This window comes from Moschus berezovskii, chromosome 25, assembly GCF_049115385.1.
Source record: "Moschus berezovskii isolate FMDL1 chromosome 25, NW_MosBer_1.0, whole genome shotgun sequence".
Taxonomy (NCBI): Eukaryota; Metazoa; Chordata; class Mammalia; order Artiodactyla; family Moschidae; genus Moschus; species Moschus berezovskii.
Window position 1 is genome coordinate 48,049,522 of NC_142484.1, and position 18,359 is coordinate 48,067,880.

General features: G+C 40.4%; 1 protein-coding gene across 24 annotated transcripts in view; it reads left to right on the top strand.

Annotated features, from left to right (window-relative positions):
- Positions 1–18,359, top strand: part of LOC148773924 (uncharacterized) — a 139,404-nt gene that overhangs the window by 26,106 nt on the left and 94,939 nt on the right. For 12 of the 24 annotated variants that reach the window (XR_016036382.1, XR_016036385.1, XR_016036374.1 and 9 more), the window contains one exon: positions 556–12,162. The exons of 5 other annotated variants lie outside the window; for them this stretch is intronic. The gene's annotated coding sequence lies outside the window, so the exon portion shown is untranslated. Of the gene's footprint in view, positions 1–555; positions 12,163–15,548; positions 15,813–16,126; positions 16,355–18,359 lie in introns of all 24 variants that reach the window. 7 more of the 24 variants (XR_016036378.1, XR_016036380.1, XR_016036379.1 and 4 more) reach the window with 7 other exon arrangements.

Below are 18,359 nucleotides of genomic sequence, written 5' to 3' on the forward strand. Positions count from 1 at the left end.
CTAGTTCTTTTCCTTCAGTAGTGCTCTAGTAGCCTTCAAGAGATACTTTAAAACTTTTCCTATATTTTGAAGTTGTTCTTGATGGGAACATTGATTTAATTTAAAGTTATTCATTTAAAATGATTTCTTCATGCTTGGAAGTGCTGGTTGCATATAGTGTGTTATATGTTATTATATATAAATATATGTTATATTTATTGTATATAGTGTGTATATATATATATATATATATATACCATTATATGTAGTGTTATTTTATATTCCTCCGTCCATGGGATTTTCCAGGCAAGAGTACTGGAGTGGGGTGCCATTGACTTCTCCAATATACTGTATAGTAATAGTGATAAGCCTTTGACTGTGTCGATCACAATAAACTGTGGAACATTTTGAAAGAGATGGGAATCCCAGACCACCTGACCTGCCTCTTGAGAAACCTGTATGCAGGTCAGGAAGCAACAGTTAGAACTGTCCGTGGAACACCAGACTGGTTCCAAATAGGAAAAGGGGTGCGTCAAGGCTGTATATTGTCACCTTGCTTATTTAACTTATATGCAGAGTACATCATGAGGAACGCTGGGCTGGAAGAAGCACAAGCTGGAATCAAGATTGCCGGGAGAAATATCAATAACCTCAGATATGCAGATGACACTACCCTTATGGCAGAAAGTGAAGAGGAACTCAAAAGCCTCTTGATGAAAGTGAAAGAGGAGAGTGAAAAGGTTGGCTTAAAGCTCAACATTCAGAAAACAAAGATCATGGCATCTGGTCCCATCACTTCATGGGAAATAGATGGAAAAACAGTGGAAAAAGTGTCAGACTTTATTTTTTTGGGCTCCAAAATCACTGCAGATGCTGATTGCAGCCGTGAAATTAAAAGACGCTTGCTCCTTGGAAGGAAAGTTGTGACCAACCTTGATAGTATATTAAAAAGCAGAGACATTACTTTGCCAACCAAGGTCCGTCTAGTCAAGGCAATGGTTTTTCCCGTGGTCATGTATGGATGTGAGAGTTGGACTGTGAAGAAAGCTGATCGCCGAAGAATCGATGCTTTTGACCTGTGGTGCTGGAGAAGACTCTTGAGAGTCCCTGGGACTGCAAGGAGATCCAACCAGTCCATTCTAAAGGAGATCAATCCTGGGTGTTCATTGGAGGGACTGATGCTAAAGCTGAAACTGCAATACTTTGGCCACCTCACGCGACGAGTTGACTCACTGGAAAAGACTCTGATGCTGGGAAAGGTTGGGGGCGGGAGGAGAAGGGGACGACAGAGAATGAGATGGCTGGATGGTATCACCGACTCTGTGGACATGAGTTTGAGTGTACTTCGGGAGTTGGTGATGGACAGGGAGGCCTGGCGTGCTGTGGCTCATGGGGTCGCGGAGAGTCGGACACGACTGAGCAACTGAACTGAACTGAATAGTGATAAGAAGTGGTAAAGTGATCGTCCCATATAGTTATCTATCAGTTATCACATCTGTTACACAGTTAACTTCTTTGAACACCTGTTTCTCTAAGTGACACTCGGTTTTGTGACTGCGTTGTGTATAGAAGCCTTCTGGAAAATGTTTTATATCAAAGTAGAAATAAATTGATTGAGTCTTAGTGGAAAGGCCTTGTGGTGAGAATATGTTATGAGGTAAAAGTCAGCAATGACTCTGAAACTGATTATATAAACATGTGAAAAAAATACTTGGTAGTCAAAAGCCCAGATGTACATTTCTTGGGATAATTGATCCCTTCCTGTGGTTATGATGATAATTTTAGTATGGTTTTATGTTTGGGGCCACTATTTTTTCTGTTTCCTTAATATCAGCTTACAGTATTAGCTCTGTTTACATCGTGTGCTTTCAGAGTTCAAAGAACTCTAGTGTATGTTTTTAAATTTTGCTTTTAATGTAAAAAGAACAGGCAAATATGAGACCAAAGTGATATCTCTTCCGTTACCTGCCACCTCAAAATGTATACCCCTGTGTGTAACGACTGCTCTTCCTCTCCTACCCTCTCCTTTCATTTTTTGTCCTCCTCTCCTATTGATATATGTTAGTTGACAAAAATACAGAAATTGAAGTACATAAGAAAAACAAATTTGAAATCTGTTGTAATCCCATTGCCAAGCAGTAGTCAGGTTTCTGAGCATTTGACACATATCTTTTGTGGGTTTTTCTGTGTAAAATGGACTGTATGTATTGTTATTTGTCGTTCTGAGCTAGGCGTTTTCATTAATATCACCTGTAATAATTAAAATATCCGTATAGATTCTGTAATACACCTCATACTTAACCAAATCAGAATCTCTAGGGTAGGGTGAAGAGGGTTTTGTTGAAAAACACAAAAACTTCCCTTCAGAAGATTTTAATTGCCTTCAGAAATCTTCTAAAACAGAAAAAACAGGAATATTGCCATATTATATGTGAAGAAAACTTTGACTTGTATACAACTGTCCATCTAATGATTTGGTTTGGACTTTTCCCGGCCATTCCGCCCTGGGGTGAATTTGGACTGCTCTCGGGACTTCCGGCCATCTCTCTGTGCGCTCTGTGCTCCTGTGTGGAGTACGGACGTGTCACCCTTCCCTGCCGCAGGCTGTCAGCAGGCTCACAGTGAGTGCTCGAAGCTCAGGGAGCTGTTTGGTGTTCCTTGGCCTGAAGATATGGAATGCAGTAGGTGTGAAAATCATAGATTTTTCATGGACCATTGCTTCTTTTGCAGCATATTTAAAATTATTTGTCTTCTGGTTCATCAGTTTTTAAGAATTTTTGAAGTGTGTATATTACTTATAATTTTGAACAGAAGTTTCATGCCTCAGAGCTGTTCATTTCCTTAGGAATTTGGAATGAAATGAGAAAGGTGGAAAAAGAAAAACATTTCTGTGAAGAAAATTTTAAAGTAATTAAGAAAAACGTAATCAAGATATTGATTGTTTGATATCTTTCCCTTGCAGTTCCCCCCCACCCCCGGTTATAAAAGTAATGCCATTTATAAAAGATTAGAAGATATAGAGAACATAATCATTTGTTGCCTCATTATTAAATATCTTTAATGATTTAATGGGACTGGAATATCTTTATGATTTCGGTGTTATTGACTACAGTAGTTCTGTCATTTCTGTTTTTCTTTTTTTCAGTTTTGTTTTTTTGACCATGCAACATGTGGGATCTAAGTTCCCTGATCAGAGATAGAACCCGTGGCCTCTGCACTGGAAGCACGAAGTCAACCACTGGACTGCCAGGGAAGTCCCTTGGTTCTGTTTTACTGTCATGTATTAACATACTCAGACCCAGAAAATGTCAGATACTTTTCAAATCACTTCCAATATATAGATTGTAAGCATTTCCTAAAGGCCTGAGGACATTTACCTGACAGTCTTACAGATTTGTTTAAGAGAACATAATTGTTAGTAATAACGTGTATGGTAGTAATACTGCATTTTTTTATACTATAATGTTGTGCCTTTTCGTGTTCTTAAATGTTCCAAGGATAAAGCATAGATGAATACCTATAAAACTCTTACTGTCTAGCTTTGTCCAATAATATTTTGCAGTGTTTGCTTCAGACTTTTTTTTTTTTTTTTTGTCCACACCCAAGATCCCACATGGCTTGCAGGATCTTAGTTCCCCCAACTAAGGATGGAACCTGGGGCCCAGACAGTGAGAATACCAAGTCCTAACCATTGGATCACCAGGGAATGCCCCAGATTTCTTTTTTAAAGAAATAAAACAGTACAGGTAGAGTTGAAGATTCCTTTGTTAGTATCCATCTTGATTTCATTTCCCTCTTTTCTCCCCAGAGATGAGATCATCATTGTGTTGAATTTGTCGTTAATTCTTCTTATGTTTGTGTTTATACTCTTACTGTACATCACAAGCATATCCATAAGCAACATTCTATACTTTTTTACGTTCCATATATATATATATAAATATATAATGTTGTACATGTATCTGTGTTTATATCTGTATCTGTTGTTTATATTTGTTAGTCTGGTTCTTTCCTCTTAATTGCTGTGTAATGGCCAATTGTGTTAATACTACTATCTGGAGTTACTTAGCATCTTCTACTGATGGTTATTTAAGTATTTCCAAGGGTTTGCTATTATGGGCAGTGCTGCACGGAACGCTTTTGATAAAAACCTGCAGCTTAGAAAGCCAAATCCTTAGAAGGGTGTAGCACTGGATCATTACCATTGCCTCACGCTCTCATGCTCCTTGCTAGTCAGCCCATGTCTGTGCCATCCTCTGGAGGCAACTGCTGTTTAGCATCCTCCCTAGGTGATCACTGTGTATTCTAGAGCTTCATACAAATGAAGCCATACGTGTATAACTCTCATTGTGCTTGAGTTACGAGTGCTCTTCTTTGCTCTGTTTTCAAGACTCACTAATGGTTTTGTGTTCATTAATAGTTCTTTCCTTTTCCTTATCTTCCATTGTATAGATTACTGTGTTTTGCTTATCCATTCTCCTATTGCTAGACAGTTTAAACCATAGCCGCTCTATTTGCTCTTTGTCTTTAGTCAGTTTCCAGTGTGGTCGACGGGAAGGTTTCTCTTCATTCTCCTCAGCACTTATGCCAAATCTATGTCACTCACTTCAAACCTGAATTTCATTTCACCGTCATTCCGTATGTGACCCCTACTCCCCTCAACCTCAGTCTGTCCTCCTCTCCCGAAAATCACTTCAGCGTTTTGTGCAAACTTTTGTGGTCTGCTACATCTCAGTCCAGTCCTTCTCAGTTTCCTTTCTTGCATCTTCTTCTTCTTCCTGGTGCTTCTTAGCAGTCTGTTTCTGTTCTTTTTGATTCTACATGCTTCCTCTGGGTAATTTCATCTCACTGATTTTAACTGTTCCTCACACACTGATGCCTCCTGAATCGAAATCTATAGCCTTGTCATCTTTCTGGTAAGTTCCAAATCCGCCTAACAAGCAGCCGTTGGATATCCTAACCTGAATTTGTCTCAAGTACCTCAACTTCAACATGTCTAAAATTGATTTTACTCCTTGCTCATTTTTTTTTTTTTTAATTCCTAGAAGGCATATTGCTCCTTCATTGACCCAAGCTCCCACATCCAGTCAGTTGTAGATTCTGCTGCTTTTATTTAACTAATTTCACAGCTGTCTCATTCTCATTGCCTTATCTGGTTTTAGTTATGGCTCATCAGATATTTCTGCTCTCAATTTTGTACAGCTCAAATGTCTTCCATACTCCTTCTAGTCATCTTTCTATTTAACTTGTATGTGGGGTGAGCGCTCAGTCATGTAGAACTCTTTGAGACCCCATGGACTATATATAGAGCCCACCAGACTCCTCTGTCCACGCGTGAAATTTTGCCGGCAAGAATATTGGAGTGGGTTGCCATTTCCTTCTCCAGGGGATCTTTGTGACCCCAGGATTGAGCCCACGTCTCTTGTGTCTCCTGCAGTAGCAGGCAGATTCTTTACCAGTTGAGCCACCAGGGAAGCTGTTAAGTTGGGTAAGGGCTATATGAGTATATTTAGTCAACAGTCATCCATTCAGCAAATATCAATTGGATGTATTCCATGTGCTCAACCGGAGAAGGCAGTGGCAACCCACTCCAGTACTCTTGCCTGGAAAATCCCATGGGCAGAGGAGCCTGGTAGGCTGCAGTCCATGGGGTCCCTAAGAGTCAGACACAGCTGAGCGACTTCATTTTCACTTTTGACTTTCGTGCATTGGAGAGGGAAATGGCAACCCACTCCAGTGTTCTTGCCTGGAGAATCCCAGGGACGGGGGTGACCCTAGTGGGCTGCCGTCTGTGGGGTCGCACAGAGTCGGACATGACTGAAGTGACTTAGCAGCAGCAGCATGTGCTAGACACCATTCCAAATAGTGGAGATGAGTAGTGAACAAAATGTGGTCTGTTCTTATGGAGCTACAGTTGTAGTGATGGTTGTAATGGTAAGATACAGATAAGTAGATAATGTCAGATAGCAGTGACTGCCAATAAGAAAGAATAGAGTTAGGTGACAGTGAAACAGTATGGAGACATTAGGGAAGTCCTTTTTAATAAGGAGACAGTGTGACAGGGATGTGAATGAAATGAGAGAACAAATGATACAGGTATCTCGGGAAGATCAGTCCAGGCAGAGGAAGCAGAGCAACTAGTGCAGAGGCTCTGCAGTGGAAGCATGCTGGTTATATTCACACAACAACGGGGACACCACAGAGGCTCGAGCCGTGTGAGTAAGGGAGAAGGGAAGGAAATTCGATCAGAAAGCACTGGGGTTGGGAGGTGTCTTTAGAGCTCCTTTATGGAATTTGGATTTGATTCTGAGTGAGTTAGAAGCTGTTGCGCGGAAGAGACATGATCATGAGCACAGGGGTGGCATGTCTTTAAAGGATCACCCTGGTTCTTGTGTACAAATGGAGATGAACTGGAAGCCACTCCAGAAATCCAAGGATGAGGTACTAATCACTCAAACTGGGTGGACGCTGTGGAGGACGTTTGGAAAGTGGTCAGATTCTAGATAGGTTGCAAAGTCGAATGACAAGAAGTGCTGGTAGGTTGTGAGGTGGATACGCAGAAGCGGTTTCAAGGAGGACCCCAAGGGTTTCGGCCTGAGCAGCTAGAAGAGTGGGATTACCATTTGTGAAAATGGAGAAACTAAGGAGTGGAAATGAAGAGTTTGGTTTTGGAAGGATTGGAAAGGAAGGAGTGGGTCTGTGGTGAGTTGGCAGTTGGATGTACAGATATGTCCATTGATATGTTTATGTCAGTGTTTACACACACATGCGTACACATGTTTCTGAAAGTGCTTACCTCTTGTGCTTACAGTTCATGTGCTCTTCGTACCCCAGCAACACTACACACACCCTGTTCGAACCTCTGTGCCTTTGCTCGCATTTTTTGTTAGAATACTGATGGCCATACTGCCAGTACAGGCAAATACTCATTCAAAAATCCTGTGTTGAGGGACTGACATGAAGTCTTTGATAATTTTGATTGCTTCATAGGTCATGCTGCTGTATCTTGTATTGTGTTTACAAGCTTGTGCCTTCTTTTGAACTCAAGGATAGAGTTTTTCAGGTGTCTTTTTCTTAAAGCCCTGGCTTACTGCAGAGTTCTAATAAATGCCTCTGTGCTGTAAGTTTCTGTCATTTGTCTTTATAATGTAAGGCTTGTGAAGAAAATGGTTTGGATTAGTCAGCTTCAGTGTAAGCTTATACATGTATTTGGCAAACTTAATATCAGTGGCAGTTTCTTGGAAACGATTTGATCCATGTAGCTACTGAATATCTAGTTGATGGGAGTCTGAAGGCCTAGAAACTGATGCTGCCAAGGAAACTGAAAATGCAGGAAGTTCATGAGAACAGTACTTCCGATCATGTGAGAATGTCTGCAACACGTCCCTGTTTTTTCTGTACTGTGCGTGTGATGCTTTCTCAAGTCTGGAAAACTGTCAAAATGCAGATTTCTTTGGCCCTAACATAGGCATAATGAAATAGGATTTGAGGTGGTGAAGAATGTCTGATCCTCTCCTACCCTTCCCCATGTCCATAAGTGTCTTCTCCATGTCTGTTTCTCCGTTGTTGCCCTATAAATAGATTCTTCAGTGCTGCTTTTCTAGATTCCATATATATGCATTCGAATACAATATTTGTCTTTGTCTTTCTTACTCTCTTCACTCTGTGTGATAGCTTCTAGGTCCATCCACCTCATCAGAACCGACTCAAATGCCTTCCTTTTGATTGCTGAGTCATATTCCATTGTGCCTATGTACCACAACTTCTTGATCCATTCATCTGTCAGTGGACAACTAGGTTGCTTCCATAGTCTAGCTATTGTAAATGGTGCTGCAGTGAACAATGGGATACATGGGTCTTTTTCAGCGTTGGTTTCCTCAGGGTATACGCCTGGGAGTGGGATTGCTGGGTCATATGGCGGTTTTACTCCTAGTTTTTAAAGGAATCTCCATACCATCTTCCATAGTGGCTGTATCAGTTTACATTCCCACCAACGGTGCAAGAGCGTTCCCGTTTCTCCTCACCCTCTCCAGCATTTATTGTTTGTAGACTTTTTGATGATGGCCATTCTGATCAGTGTGAGGTGATATCTTATTGTTGTTTTGATTTGCATTTCTCTAATAATGAGCAAGGCTATGAAGGCAATGGCAAGCCACTCCAGTACTATTGCCTAGAAAATCCCATGGATGGAGGAGCCTGGTAGGCTGCAGTCCGTGGGGTCGCTAAGGGTCAGACACGACTGAGCGACTTCACTTTCACTTTTCACTTTCACACACTGAAGAAGGAAATGGCAACCCACTCCAATGTTCTTGCCTGGAGAATCCCAGGGACGGGGGAGCCTGGTGGGCTTCACTCTATGGGGTCACACAGAGTCGGACACGACTGAAGTGACTTAGCAGTAGCAGCATGGTTTTTCCAGTGGTCATGTATGGATGTGAGAGTTGGACTGTGAAGAAAGCTGAGCGCTGAAGAATTGATGCTTTTGAACTGTGGTGTTGGAGAAGACTCTTGAGAGTCCGTTGGACTGCAAGGAGATCCAACCAGTCCATTCTAAAGATCAGTCCTGGGTGTTCATTGGAAGGGCTGATGTTAAAGCTGAAGCTCCAATACATTGGCCACCTTATGCAAAGAGTTGACTCACTGGAAAAGACTCTGATGCTGGGAGGGATTGGAGGCAGGAGCAGAAGGGGACGACAGAGTATGACGTGGCTGGATGGCATCACCGACTCGATGGACATGAGTTTCAGTGAACTCCGGGAGTTGGTGATGGACAGGGAGGCCTGGTGTGCTGTGATTCATGGGGTCGTAAAGCATCAGACATGACTGAGCGACTGAACTGGACTGAATAATGAGCAGTGTTGAACATCTTATCATGTGTTTGTTAGCCATCTGTATGTCTTCTTTGGAGAAATGTCTATTTAGGTCTTTTTCCCACTTTTTGATTGGGCTGTTTTTCTGGTATGGAGTGTATCAGCTACTTGTATATTTTGGAAATTAATCCTTTGTCAGTTGTTTCATTTACTATTATTTTCTTCCATTCTGGGGGTTGTCTTTTCACCTCGCTTCTAGTTTCCTTTGCTGGCAAAAGCTTTTAAGTTTTATCAGGTCCCACTTGTTTACTTTTGTTTTTATTTCCGTTACTCTAAGAGGTGGTTCATAGAGGATTTTGTTTTTGATTTATGTCATCGAGTGTTCTGCCTATGTTTTCCTCTAAGAGTTTTATAGTTTCTGGTCTTACATTTAGGTCTTTAATCCATTTTGAGTTTATCTTTGTGTATGGTGTTAGGAAGTGTTCTAATTTCATTCTTTTACATGCAGCTGTCCAGTTTTCCCAGCACCATTTACTGAAGAGGCTGTCTTTGCCCCCATTGCATATTCTTGCTTCCTTTGTCAAAAATAAGGTACCCATAGGTGCATAGGTTTATTTCTGGGCTTTCTATCTTGTTCCATTGATCTATATTTCTGTTTTTGTGCCAGTACCATACTGTTTTGAAGACTGTAGCTTTGTAGTATAATTTGAAGTCAGGAAGGTTGATTCCTCTACCTCCATTCTTCTTTCTCAAGACTGCTTTGTCTATTCAGGGTCTTTTGTGTTTCCATATGAATTGTGAAATTTTTTGTTCTAGTTCTGTGAAAAAATGCCATTGGTAATTTGATATGGATCATATTGAATCTGTAGATTGTGTTTGGTAGTATAGTCATTTTCACAGTATTGACTCTTCCTACCCAGAAACATGGACTATCTCTCCATCTGTTTGTGTCATCTTTGAATTCTTTCATCAGTGTCTTATAATCTTCTGTGTACAGTTCTTTTGTCTTCTTAGGTAAGTTTATTCCTAGATATTTAATTCTTTCTGTTGCAATGGTGAATGAATGGGATTGATTCCTTAATTTATCTTTCTGATTTTTCATTGTTAATATATAGAAATGCAAGTGATTTCTGTGTATTGATTGTGTCTCCTGCAACTTTGCACTAATTAGCTCTAGTAATTTTCTGATACTATCTTTAGGGTTTTCTATGGACAGTATCATGTCATCAGCAAACAGTGAGAGCTCTACTTCTTTTCCAATCTGGATTCCTTTTATTTCTTTTTCTTCTCTGATTGCTTTAGCTAGGACTTCCAGAACTGTGTTGATTAATACTGGTGAAAGCGGACACCCTTGCCTTGATCCTGATCTTAGGGGGAATGCTTTCAGTTTTTCACCATTGAGAATGTTTGCTGTATGCTTATCATATACGGCCTTTACTATGCTGAGGTAGGGTTCCTTCTATGCTCATTTCTTTAAAGAGTTTTAATCATAAATGGGTGCTGAATTTTGTCAAAGGCCTTTTCTGCATCCATTGAGATGATCATATGGTTTTTATCTTTCAATTTGTTAATATAGTGTATTACATTGATTGATTTGCATATATTGAAAAATCCTTGCATCCCTGGAATAAACCCACCTTGATCATGGTGTGTGAGCTATTTGATGTGCTTCTAAATTCTGTTTGCTAAAATTTTGTTGAGGATTTTGTGTCTATGTTCATCAGTGATATCGTCCTGTGGTTTTCTTTTTTTGTCTCTGTCTGGTTTTGATGTCAGGGTGATGGTGGCCTCGTAGACTGAGTTTGGAAGTGCTCCTTCCTCTGCAATTTTCTGAAAGAGTTTTAGAAGGATAGGCACTAGTTCTTCTCTAAACGTTTGATAGAATTCTCATGTGAAGCCGTCTGGTCCTGGGGTTTCGTATTTTGGAAGATTTTTGATCACAGCTTCAATTTCAGTGCTTGTAATTGGCTTGTTCGTGATTTCTATTTCTTCCTGGTTCAGTCTTGGAAGATGGAACTTTGCTAAGAATCTTTCCATTTCTTCCAGGTTATCCATTTTATTGCCATATAGTTTTCATAACAGTCTCTTATAATCCTTTGTATTCCTGCATTGTCTGATGTAACATCTCCTTTTTAATTTCTAATTTTGTTGATTGATCCTTCTCTCTTTTTTTCTTGACGAGTCCGGCTAAAGGTTTCTCAATTTTATTTACTTTCTCAAAGAACGAGCAGTTAGGTTTATTAATCTTTACTATTGTTTCTTTCATTTCTTTTTCACTTATTTCTGCTCAGATCTTTATTTCTTTCCTTCTACTTATTTTGGGTTTTTTTTGTTGCTGTTCTTCTTTTTCCAGTTGTTTTAGATGTAAAGTTAGGTTGTCTATTTGATGTTTTTCTTGTTTATTGAGGTAGGATTGTATTGTTATATGGATCACAATAAACTGTGGAAAATTCTGAAAGAGATGGGAATACCAGACCACCTGACCTGCCTCTTGAGAAACCTGTATGCAGGTCAGGAAGCAACAGTCAGAACTGTACATGGAACAACAGACTGGTTCCAAATAGGAAAAGGAGTAAGTCAAGGCTGTATATAGTCACCTTGCTTATTTAACTTCTATGCAGAGTACATCATGAGGAACACTGGGCTGGAAGAAGCACAAGCTGGAATCAAGATTGCTGGGAGAAATATCAATCACCTCAGATATGCAGATGACACCACCCTTATGGCAGAAAGTGAAGAGGAACTAAAAGGCCTCTCGATGAAAGTGAAAGAGGAGAGTGAAAAGGTTGGCTTGAAGCTCAACATTCAGAAAACAAAGATCATGGCATCTGGTCCCATCACTTCATGGGAAATAGATGGGAAAACAGTGGAAACAGGGTCAGACTTTATTTTTTTGGGGCTCCAAAATCACTGCAGATGCTGATTGCAGCCAGGAAATTAAAAGACGCTTACTCCTTGGAAGGAAAGTTATGACCAACCTTGGTAGTATATTAAAAGCAGAGACATTACTTTGCCAACAAATGTCTGTCTAGTCAAGGCTATGGTTTTTTCAGTGGTCATGTATGGATGTGAGAGTTGGACTGTGAAGAAAGCTGATCACCAAAGAATTGATGCTTTCAAACTGTGGTGTTGGAGAAGACTCTTGAGAGTCTCTTGGACTGCGAGGAGATCCAACCAGTGCATTCTAAAGGAGATCAATCCTGGGTGTTCATTGGAAGGACTGATGCTAAAGTTGAAACTCCAATACTTTGGCCACCTCATGCAACGAGTTGACTCACTGGAAAAGACTCTGATGCTGGGAAAGGTTGGGGGCAGGAGGAGAAGGGGACGACTGAGAATGAGATGGCTGGATGGCATCACCGACTCGATGGACGTGAGTTTAAGTGAACTCTGGGAGTTGGTGATGGACAGGGAGGCCTGGCGTGCTGTGATTCATGGGGTCGCGGAGAGTCGGACACGACTGAGCAACTGAACTGAACTGAACAGCTTTTTTTCTTGTATTGATATCTAGTCCATAGCATTGTGGCAGGTGAAGATGCTTGATATGATTTCAGTGTTCTTAAATTTACTGAGGTTTGATTTGTGGTCTATCCTGGAGAATGTTCCATGTGCACTTGAGAAGAAGGCATGTTCTTCTGCATTTGGATGGAACATCCTGAAGGTGTCAGTGAGCTCCATCTCATCTAATGTATCACTTAAGACCTGTGTTTCCTTATTGATTTTCTGTTTTGATGGTCTTTCCGTTGGTGTGAGTGGGGTGTTAAAGTCTCCTCCTGTTGTTGCGTTCTGTCAGTTTCTCCTTTCATGTCTGTACTGAGCTGCTCCTTTGTTGGGTGCATAGATATTTACAATTGTTATGCCTTCCTCTTGGATTGATCCCTTGATCATTATATAGAGTCCTTCCTTATCTCTTGTAATCTTCTTTGTTTTAAGGTCTATTTTGTCTGATACGAGGATTGCTACTCCAGCTTTCCTTTGCTTCCCATTTGTATGGAATATATTTTTGCATCCTTTCACTCTCAGTCTATATGTGTCTTGAGGTCTGAAGTAGGTTTCTTGTAGACTGAATATATATGGGTCTTGTTTTTTTATCCACTCAACCAATCTGTGTCTTTTGGTTGGAGAGTTTAATCCATTTATATTTAAAGTAATCATTGACATATATATTCCTATTGCCATTTTGTTAATTGTTTGAGGTTGATTTTGAGGATCTTTTTCTCCTCTTGTATTTCTTGACTATATAGGCCCCTTTAATATCTGTTGTAAAGCTGATTTGGTGGTACTTAATTCTGTTAACTTTTGCTTTGTCTGAAAAACTTTTTATTTTTCCATCAATTTTGATTGAGATCCTTGCCAGGTACAGTAATCTTGGTTGTAGACTTTTCCCTTTCAGTACTTTAAACATATCCTGCCATTCCCTTCTGGCCTGCAGAGTTTCTGCTGAAAGATCAGCTGTTAAGTGTATGGAGTTTCCCTTGGATGTTACTTGTTGCCTTTCCCTTGCTGCTTTTAATATTTTTTGCTTGTGTTTAGTCTTTGTTAGTGTGATTAGTATGTGCCTTGGAATATTTCTCCTTGGATTTATCCTGTATGGGACTCTGTGTCTCTTGGACTTGATTGACTATTTCCTTTTCCACGTTGGGGAAATTTTCAAATACAATCTCTTCAAATATTTTGTCATACCCTTTCTTTTTTTCTTCTTCTGGGATCCCTATGATTTGACTGTTGGTGCATTTGATATTGTCCCAGAGGTTTCAGACTTTCCTCAGTTCTTTTCATCCTTTTTACTTTATTCTGCTCTTCAGAAATTGTTTCCACCAGTTTATCTTCCAGCTCACTGATTCGTTCTTCTGCTTCAGCTATTCTGTAGTGATTCCTTCTAGAGTATTTTTAATTTCAGTAATTGTGTTGTTTGCCTCTGTATGTTTGTTTTTTAATTCTTCTAGATCTTTGTTAATTAATTCTTGCATTTTCTCCATTCTGTTTTCCAGGTTTTTGATCATCTTTACTGTCATTATTCTGAATTCTTTTTCAGGTAGTTTGCCTAGTTCCTCTTCATTTATCTGGACTTCTGCATTTCTAGTTTGTTCCTTCATTTGTGTAGTGTTTCTCTGCCTTTTCATTAATTTGTTTTTAACCTTACTGTGTTTGAGGTCTCCTTTCCCCAGGCTTCAAGGCTGAATTCACTCTTCCTTCCTGAATTCATTCTGCCCTCCTCAGGTTGGTCCAGTGGTTTTGTGTAAGCTTCTTATAGAGTGAGATTTGCGCTGAGTGTTAGTTTAGTTTTGTTTTTCCTCTGATGGGCAAGGCTTAGTGAGGTGATAATCCTGTCTGCTGATGATTGGGTTTTTGTTTTTGTTTTGTTTGTTGTTTAGATGAGGCATCCTGCTGGCCTGTGAGGAGAGAGAGGCTATTGTGATGGCTCCACCCCCTTGCATGTGACTCAGCAGTATCCCTTGCTTCCATGGTGCCTGCCTTTCCTCCACCCGCATTTCCCACCACAGTCTCCTCCCTCACATCCCCTCAGTCCATCTCTCTCTGTAGTCTACAGCTGCCCTTGCCCTTGGTTAGCTCCACAATCCCTACTCTCCAGCTCCCAGCCGCTGTGCCTTCCAGGGGACCTGCATCCCTGTCTGGGGTATGCATGGCTGCAGCAAGGACTGTCTGATTCTCCTTCCATTTAGGCTGCCACAGGTCAGCTGTTTCACTCTCAGCCTTCAGTGTTTCTCGTCTGACTCAGATAATTGCCCTGTTGTGGGGACTGATCCCTGCTTCAGTTCCCCCACCCGCCGAGGGCAGGTCCAGTCCTACTAACACTCCTGTTTTCCCCCTAGTTCCTTCATCCCACCAAGTTTTGTGTGGTTCTGCATATTCTATTCCACTGGTCAGGTCCTCCTGCCCGTCTCAGCTGGTGATCTGCATGCATTTCTGTCTGAAGGTCTGTTCCTGATGTATCCATGGAGAGAGGTGCACTCCATGTTAACCTACTCCTCTGCCATCTTGTTCTCTTGTACCACCTCTTCTCTATCCATTCACCTATCAATGGAAAAGAAGATGCTACATGATTTTAAACCATTATTCCTAGAAGCTTGTCATCAACATGAGTGACCCAATCTCTGAAGTCAGTTTTCTTGTTTGCAACTAACATCCTCATCCTATTGTGAATGAAATATTTTTTTAATGTCATTTCTAGAATTTGCTTATTAATATGTAAAAATATAGCTCATATACCTCTAGGGAGATTGAAGTCTTTGGAAGCTCTTATTAGGCAGCTAAAACAGGAAAACTGGCAGTCTGAAGAAAATGTCAAGATTAGAGAAAACCCTTTCACAACATATGAAGTTACTATGATATAGATTAAAGAGGTTTTAAAGTTTGTGACTTTTATATAAGGTTTCTGTTGGCCAAACCAGATTCTATGTAAAGTGAACTTTTTGCTGCGTAGATTCTGACCTTAATGAAGCTAAGCAAGTGCTCTAATGTTATGAACTGCATCCTGTTCTTGTTATGCTCATTTTTTAGAAAAATTAAGGAGTTGTTGGGTAGATGGCATTTCCTTACTTGTTAATTTTCCAAATTTAAAGTAAAAATGTAGCGAATAAATAATATGATTAAGTCATAAAATGAGAGAACACAGATATGGTAAACCAGAGCCCAGAATAGAAGTCAGTTTCAGGAATCAGTCCTGATTCCACCGTTGAGATATGTTTTGGACATGTTACTTCTTAACATTGAGTCTCAGTCTCTAATTTGTAAAAGGAGTGCACTTATGGAGAAGACTCTTGAGAGTCCCTTGGACTGCAAAGAGATCCAACCAGTCCATCCTAAAGGAGATCAGTCCTGGGTGTTCATTGGAAGGACTGATGCTGAAGCTGAAACTCCAATACTTTGGCCACCTCATGCAAAGAGCTGACTCACTGGAAAAGACCCTGATGCTGGGAAAGATTGAGGGCAGTAGGAGAAGGGGACAACAGAGGATGAGATGGTTGGATGGCATCACCAACTCGACGGACATGGGTTTAGGTAAACTCCGGGAGTTGGTGATGGACAGGGAGGCCTGGCATGCTGCAGTTCATGGGGTTGCACAGAGTCAGATACAACCAAGCAACTGAACTGAACTGAACTAACTAGATCTCTAACATAGTCTGTTTCCTTATGGTTTCTTTCCTTTCTAGAAGATATTTCTAATAGAGCAAGTTTTCTGTATGATAATCTTATACTTACACAAAAGTAGATGCTGGCTAGAGTTTTCTATTATTAATTGTTGGATTCTTCTCAATATTTATTAAATTCTGTGCTGCTTGACATTTGGGATATAATTTTTTTGTATTATACAGTTTCCTTGGTGACTCAAACTATAAAGAATCCACCTGCAATGGAGGAGGCCCAGGTTTGATCCCTGGGTCAGAAAAATCCCCTGGAGAAGGGAATGGCAACCCACTCCAGTATTCTTTCCTGGAGAATCCCAAGAACAGAAGAGCCTGGAGGGCTACAGCCCATGATGTTGCAAAGAGCTGGACATGACTGAGCAACTAATGCTTACTGTATATTGACTTTTTAAATAGGTAACCCTTCTAAATTCTTTCATCAGTTTCAGGAGGTTTCATTTAGATTTTAAATAAATACACATATTACCTTCATACAGGAGAAGGCAATGGCAAGCCACTCCAGTACTCTTGCCTGGAAAATCCCATGGATGGAGGAGCCTGGTAGTCTGCAGTCCGTGGGGTCGCTAAGGGTCGGACACGACTGAGCGACTTCGCTTTCGCTTTTCACTTTCACGCATTGGAGAAGGAGATGGCAAGCCACTCCAGTGTTCTTGCCTGGAGAATCCCAGGGACGGGGGAGCCTGGTGGGTTTCCGTCTATGGGGTCACACAGAGTCGGACACGACTGAAGTGACTTAGCAGCAGCAGCAGCAGCAGCAACCTTCATACAATGACAATTTTACTTCTTCCTTTCCTATACTTACACTGTCGTTTCTCTCCCCTTTGTCTTTCCTCCCCTTTCCTCCCCTTTCACGTTCTTCTTTAAATATTTTATAGGATTTGCTTCTGGAGTAAGCTGGGCTTGTATTTTGTGTGGGTTGCTAATGTATACTGTGGGATGCTACCTGTGTTCTGTGCATTCTTTGCTACTGGATTTAATGATTTCCACTAGACTCAAAATTTTTACTTCTCCTTGTCTGTTTTGATCAATTGTATTTCTCTATAAATTTATCTATTTCATACAATTTTTTCAAAGTTATTGTAATAAAATTATTTATAATATCATCTTCCTATATTTTAATATGTGCAACATCTGTAACAATATCTATGTTTCTATTATTTGTTCCTTGTCTCTTTTTTTTAATTGAGACATAATTGACGTAGGATATATATTAGTTTCCATTACATAATAATTCAATATTTACATATATCATGAAGTAATCATCACAGTAAGTCTACTTAACACCATTACCACCTAGTTAAATTTTTTTCCTTGTGATGAGAACTTTTAAGATCCACTCTCCTAACCACTTTCAAATATGCAATACAGTATCATTAACCACAGTCGCCAACATTGCGCCTCTATGACATATTTGTTTTATAATTGGAAGTCTGTACCTTTTGACCTTCTTTACCCATTTTCCCCATGCCACCCCCACCGCTGAAATCACCAAATCATCAGTCTGTTCTCTGTATCTAAGTGTTCAGTTTTGACATTTTTTAGATTACACATATAAGTGAGATTACATGGCCTTATTTTTCTCTGCCTAATTGCTGACTTTAAAAAAAAAAAAAAAGCACAATGTGATGGGACTTCCTGCTGGTCCACTGGTTAAGATTCTGTGCATCCAATGCAGGGGCCACAGGTTCAATCCCTGGTGGGAGAACTGAGATCCCATATGCCGTGCAACACAGTCAAAAAAATAAAAAGGCATAGTGTGAAAGTTGCGAGTTAAGTCTTATTTTGGGCAAAGGAGGACTGTAACCCAGGAGACAGCATTGAGAAACTGTGAGAAATGGGCTATCGAAGCATCCATTCAGAGAGCTGTGAGAAACTGCTCCAAAGAGATGGGGGGAAGGTCACTATGTATGTGATTTTGGTGGAAGGGGAGAACATGCAATCAAGCACATATTTTTGCAGAAGGTTTCTGCTGGTCACGTGGACCTTCTGATCCACCATGAAGGATTTTAGTGCTTTTCTAGAGGTAGGGAAATGCAAGAATTGGGATCATAAAATCGACTCCTGAAGATACCTACCTGAGGACCTGTCCTGCCAGTTTCTCCCAGAGCCCAGAGCACCAGTTTCCTGCTCGCCACCCTTAACTCCTTTCAGGGGCTGTTGAAAATCAGCAGCTGCAGTAGCCATGATTTAATTCTTGGAGAGCTAGATGGCAAGTGCCATTTGTAGTTACTTCATTTAGCCTAGTGCCCTAAGGTGATTTCCTGCTGCCTCAAGTGGTTGAGTTTTTACTTCATGAATCTTGCTAGGAATCTGTCAATTTTCTTAGTTTTACAAAGAACTTTCCTGTTGTAGGTTTGTTTTCTATTAAAATTTTAATTATCACTTTAAAAAATTTCTTTCA